The sequence below is a fragment of the Lactuca virosa genome, chromosome 8 (genome assembly GCF_052849685.1).
Source record: "Lactuca virosa cultivar CGN04683 chromosome 8, Lactuca_virosa_CGN04683_v6, whole genome shotgun sequence".
Taxonomy (NCBI): domain Eukaryota; kingdom Viridiplantae; phylum Streptophyta; class Magnoliopsida; order Asterales; family Asteraceae; genus Lactuca; species Lactuca virosa.
The window spans coordinates 27,714,540-27,720,730 of NC_136433.1; the positions used below are offsets into that span (position 1 = coordinate 27,714,540).

Consider the following 6,191-nt stretch of genomic DNA (forward strand, 5'->3'; position numbering starts at 1 on the left):
CAGTAAGTTCTCTTTCGCTTATCTCTTATCATAAAACATTAACAATGGTGTACAGTCTTCTTACCCCTTTTCTCCCTTTTCTGCAATTGCTCAATCTCCCTTTTCTGTTGTATAGGCTACGATGGAACTACCAATGATTGGGATGACTACTCAAGATATGTGAATCCTGATGGAGTTGATTTATCTCATGTAAGAACCTGTTTCCTTCTGTGAGTTTTGTCTATATTTTGACTTGAAAACACGTTTATCATTGTATATTGTTTTTGGTTTCATTACAGGGTGTTTATGGTTATGGTTATGCACCATATGGACCTTATTCTCCCGCTGGCTCACCTAATTAGCCAACAGTAGGTCAATACGGTGAACTCTATGGGGACCAACATTACCAGTACCCTACTTCTTACTTCCCACCTATAACCCCTACAACCCCTTACTCTCCTGCTCCTCCAAAGGGTGAGATCACAACAACTAAAGAGGAACCTGCTTTATCTTTGGACACAACTAAAGGAAACCCAAATGGTGTGAAGAGGAACACTGCTTCTACCCCTATGAGGCCAACTTCATATCAAAATTTATCTTTCAATCCAAATGGAACCTATGGAAGAGGTGCACAAACTGGATATCAAGATCCAAGATACACTTGACAGTTGATAGTTTCTCAATTTGCTTCAAACAATCTTTTCTTTTCTTCTCTTTTAATCATTTGATGTTAATATTTGAGGCAACATATACAAAATGGCAACATATTTTCATTTTTAAATGATGTATTGTATCATAAACTTGCAGTCTATTACTAGAGCATATGGAAGGGTGGATGCAGATGGTTCCAGGTATCTACTTGGTGACCATCTTATTAGTTTTGTAAAAAAAATAAATAAATAAATAAACTGATTAAAGTAGAAGTTATAAATACAAATGTAACAGAAGCAACTATGTAAATATACTAGTTCCATTAGGTTTTCAACATACAAAGGAATTGCAAGGGAAATATTATAGCTTAAATCTTAATTACTTCCTGTTGCATAGATTCTGATAGGAGTTCAATCACCCAACATTCACTACATTAAACTATATAACTATTTATGTATTTCATAACTTATTCATTTGAAAAATATCAAATTTGACACTTATGTTCAGGTTTTTGCTGTTTGCAGCCTCAGGTATAAGTTAAGAGTTTTCCAGCAGAAGCAATCAATTCTCTTGCTTGCAATACTGATGGTACTTACATAGTAGGAGGAGGAGTTTCAGGTCATATTTACTTGTGGGAGGTGAGTTGTAAATTCATTTCAGTTTTCTACTCATAAAGAATACAGGGTTCTTTTGCCGATTTTGAATTTCTCTTCAAATTATATTGAAAACTTTGTTATTCTGATTTACTGTTGCTCTTTGGTTCCAACAATTCACTGTTTTTCATAATCGGATTAACTATCTGTGAAAAAATCATATAAAAACTGATCTTATTACAAGTCTTTTCTTTATTTCTTTTGATTTATTATAGGTTGCAACTGGTAGATTATTAAAGAAATGGCATGGTCACTATAGGCCTGTTACTTGCTTGGTCTTTTCTAATGATCAGTCACTTTTGATTTCTGGATCTGAGGATGGAACTGTTTGAGTCTGTTCACTTCTGATGTATGTATAATTACTCATTTACCCTTTTACATTCATGAGTTGCAATTTTAGGGTTTATTACTATAATACATTGTCACGGGCTATGGAGGATCCAATGCAATTATCTTATCTGCTTCTCTAGATCGTACTTGCAAGGTACATATTGCATAAATATTCGGAAAAGACATGAATGCCCTCATGAATTTGTTTAAATTGCAGGTATGGAGCCTAACTAGAGGGACATTGTTGAGAAATATTGTGTTCCCTTCAATAATTGATGCAGTTGCATTAGATCCAGGGGAACATGTTTTTTATGCTGGTGGGAGAGATGGGAAAATATACATTGCAGAACTCAATGCTCAAGTCACATCCAACAACAACAACAACAACTATGGTTTGCATATCATTGGCACATTATCTGATCAAAGGTATGCAATACCCAAACTTTTTTACAATATAATATTGTTAAATTAATAATCTAATTCCAACTTTTTTCTTGTATTTGTAATATATAGTAAGGCTATATGCTCTTTGGGTTTTGCATTGGATGGATATCAATTGGTTGTTGGATCAGTGGATGGAATGGTTCGTGTTTGGGACACTAAAACTCGTAATATCATTCGTCTTTTTAAACACGCAAAAGGTAAAGTTTTTTAAATATTATTTTAGCTACTTCTCTTTTAATTACAAATATATATATATATATATATATATATATATATATATATATATATATATATATATATATTTGTTGTGTTGGCACTTGGCAGGTCCTGTTAACAATATTGTTGTTATGCGACAACCAGTAGCGCTTTACCCTCGAACAGTAGCAAATAATAATCAAGGTCCAATGGGAAGAAGACACGTGGCATTACCACCTCCACTGTTAACGCTATAAATGTTGCCACTGTTAACGCTACTCAGGTATAACCAAGGGTATTTTGGTCTTTTAATAAATAAGTTTGACTAACCTTTTTAATTTCCATAACAAGTGCTATTGGCTACTAGAGGTGGCCATCTGGTTTACCTTGAAATTGGTGATTGTGTTTTAGTAGAAAAAAAACACGCATAACTGAAATATGATATCTCATGTCTTGACATAAACCCCATTGGTGAAATCCAAATTATAGTAATCTTGCTGCAGTTTGGATGTGGACTGATATTAGTGTGTCAAGATATTTTCACTACCCGATTTAAATCTCATCACTGAAGAACATCTAGGTGGCGAAATAATACCACGTTTTGTTCTTCTTTGTGCCTTTGAAGGGGTATGATTCTCATCTCATTTTCATCTTTATATTCATCTATGAGGGTAAATTTGTAAAAAGTGTTTAATGTTTAATTACAGATACCTTACTTGTTGTGTGCACTTGGGGATGGGCATCTTTTGAACTTTTTACTCAACACAAGCACATGCGAATTAACAGACAGAAAAAAAGTGTCATTTGGGAAAGAATTAAGAATGTTGTCAGAGGCTGTAAGAGATGCTGGAGCCCTTAGAGAAGCTAAGGACAAACTGGAGAAGTGAGTTGAAGAGCTGACATGGATTAGACTTTGAAAAGCATTTGAGGGTATATTTTTTTATATTTCTTGTATCTAATTAGTTTGTAAATTTTTGTTACAACTTCTATTGATTTGTTTTATCTTTCCATGGAACGATTATTTGTATGACATTAAATTTTATGCAATGGATTGTATTTTTTGTATATGATATTTTATTTTCTATTATGAGACATTAAATACAAATTTAATTTGAAAATTAGTAAATCTATAAATAATATTTTTTAAAACATTTAAAATTATGATACGCAAAAATGTGTGTCATCTTCATTTATGATATGACATGACCTTTCTTGACAGGGGCTTTAATGATACGCAATGCGAGTCGTAAATGCGCGTCGTAAGGTTACGACACAAATGCGTGTCATCTTCCTTTATGACGGGGCCTTCCTTGATACGCAATGCGTATCGTAAATGCGCATCGTAAATGCGTGTCGTAATTGTGCGTTGTAAATGCGCGTCGTAAATAGACGACGCGCAAAAGTGTGTCGTCTCTCGTTATGACAGGGCCTTCCTTGACATGCATTTGTGTGTCGTTTGAGCGTTTTACAACATGCATTGCGCGTCGTAAAATGCTGTTTTTCTAGTAGTGGTATGTATGCCTATGCGTCTGTTTGCTATATGTATGAGGGGTGAAATAGACCCGGGGGTGAAATAGACCCGATACAACCTTGTGCTGACATATGAGTTGAGATTGACTCGGGGGTGAAATAGAACCGGGGGTGAAATAGACCCGGTACAGCCTTCTGCTGACATATGAGTTGAAATAGACCCGGGTGAAATAGAACAGGTACGACCTTCGGCCGACACATCAGTTGAAATAGACTCGGGGGTGAAATAGACCCGACACAGCCTTGAGCTGGCGGATATGTATGGTATGCGGTAATTTGAGGAACTCACTATGTAACATCCGTAAAATTTCAATAAAATTTTAAACTTTTCAAAACAACCCTTTTTCTATAGAATTGTTTACAAAAACCGTTATTCCCAAAACATTATTTAAAAATCAGAATCTCTTTCAACATAGTTTTCAAAACATTCACATTATCAGAGTTTCCCAGAAATCATAAGTCCAAAACGTGAGGATGTGTCCGGTCATGCCTTCACCTTGCCACGGTCCACTGAAGTACCTGAAACCATAAACCAAAACTGTAAGCACGAAACTTAGTGAGTTCCCCCAAAGTACCAACACCCAAACCGATAAAATATACAAATAACAGCATGCATATAGAGCCTTCAGCATGCCAGGACCGCCTCGCAGGGCCTTCAGCCTGTCTGGACCGCTCCTGAGTCTTCGGCATGACTGGACCGCCTCATAGGACCTACAGCCTATCAGGACCGCTCCCGAGCCTTCGGCATGACTGGACCGCCTCGCAGGGCCTACAGCCTATCTGGACCGCTCGCCGGGCCTTCGGCCTGACTAGACCCAACCACGCACACATGTCGAAATATATATAGCAATTAAACACACATGTCGACATATATATATATATATATATATATATATATATATATATATATATATATATATATATATATAGCAATTAAACACATAACCAATCAACAAACAAAGATGCAGATCTTACAGATCACTAAGTATGACACTATCCTATTTATCACGATACAGATCTAATAGATCATAACAACATGGAAACATCCTATCTACAAGGATTCCGATCTAACAGATCACCACAACATGGCAACATCCTATCTACCAGGATACCGATCTAACAGATCACTACAACATACAAGCATACAATAAACCAGGCAAACAATCCGAAAAGGGCCGACATTGGTGCCTTCGATCCATAAGCACAGTGAGGAAGACTCACCTCGAATGCAGAAGCTCCCCGAAAGAAATCCCTAGCTGCTGCCCTGCCGGCTTCCCGAGCTATCAATACCAACAACACACCTAATTAGCAATTGCGTTCGATGCCATAATCCATAATCCATACTTGGGGTAAAGTGACCATTTTACCCTTGACCCAACATACACCAAAACTGAGGCCCAAAACCAAAAGATCCACAAAGGCCCACTAATGGCCTAATTTTCCAAATTGGGCCCAATCCCATATGGACCTTATCCTAAGCCCATATTTCCTTAAATACAATTCAGATTACCATAATTACCCCTTTGGACGAACTTGCTCAAAGTCATAAATCAAAAGTCAAAATCAACGGTCCAAATTGACCCAGATCGCCGAGTTATCATTCAACTCGTTGAGTTTCTTCATCAGACTGCAAAGATCGGGCAAAACCCCATCAACTCGCCGAGTTCACCCATGAACTCGCCGAGTTCATCAGAAATCCAACATCTTAATTCATTAAGCCAACCTTAGCGAAACTAAGGGCTTCACAACTCAGATCTTAACTGAAAATGGCCTCAAGAAGGGTAAAGTTTCCAACTTTACCCCTAAGAACCACCAAAATAGGTTCAAAACCCAAACCCTAACTTAAAAGGGTAAGGACTTAATCATCAAACACTAAATTACCAAAGGCAATACTCCAAGATGCATATCTGACCACTTAAGGCTAGATGACCATGTAAAGTTTCCAAGTTTACACGCATCCATAACTAGAAGAAGCTCAAATGCACAAAAGAGGCCAAAAGAAGGACTTAATGAATGCATGAAGCCCTAGGACCATAAAGTTGGCACCTTTATGCCAAAAGAACTCATGAAGATCATAGATCTGAAAAGGATAGACACTTGGGACTTCTACTTTCCCAACAACCACTCATCCATGGCTAAAAGCATACAAATGAACCCAAGAAGAGATCTAAGCCAAAAATAAGCAAGGTTAGAACTTTATACCCGAAATATGCTGGAAATGGTGCAAAGAACCCATATCTGAAAGCTCCTACTCGAACCACCACTTTGCACCAAGCCTTCCTTCCTTCAATGGTCTTCAAACACACCAAAACACACCCACAATGAGCTCACAACACTCAAGGAGGGTCTAGGGTTTCGAGATTAGGGTTAGAGGCTATGGAGGCTGGAAATGAGGCCAACATCTAGAAC

At 37.3% G+C, this 6,191-nt stretch overlaps 1 pseudogene across 1 annotated transcript; it reads left to right on the plus strand.

Moving 5' to 3' along the window:
• The first annotated feature begins 802 nt into the window (after nt 1-802).
• On the plus strand, nt 803-3,317 carry LOC145130194 (protein ROOT INITIATION DEFECTIVE 3-like; annotated as a pseudogene). The gene is made up of 7 exons (XR_013717754.1): nt 803-830; nt 1,138-1,268; nt 1,499-1,767; nt 1,831-2,039; nt 2,127-2,254; nt 2,382-2,879; nt 2,960-3,317. The product of XR_013717754.1 is annotated as a protein ROOT INITIATION DEFECTIVE 3-like (transcript).
• The last annotated feature ends 2,874 nt before the right edge of the window (nt 3,318-6,191 follow it).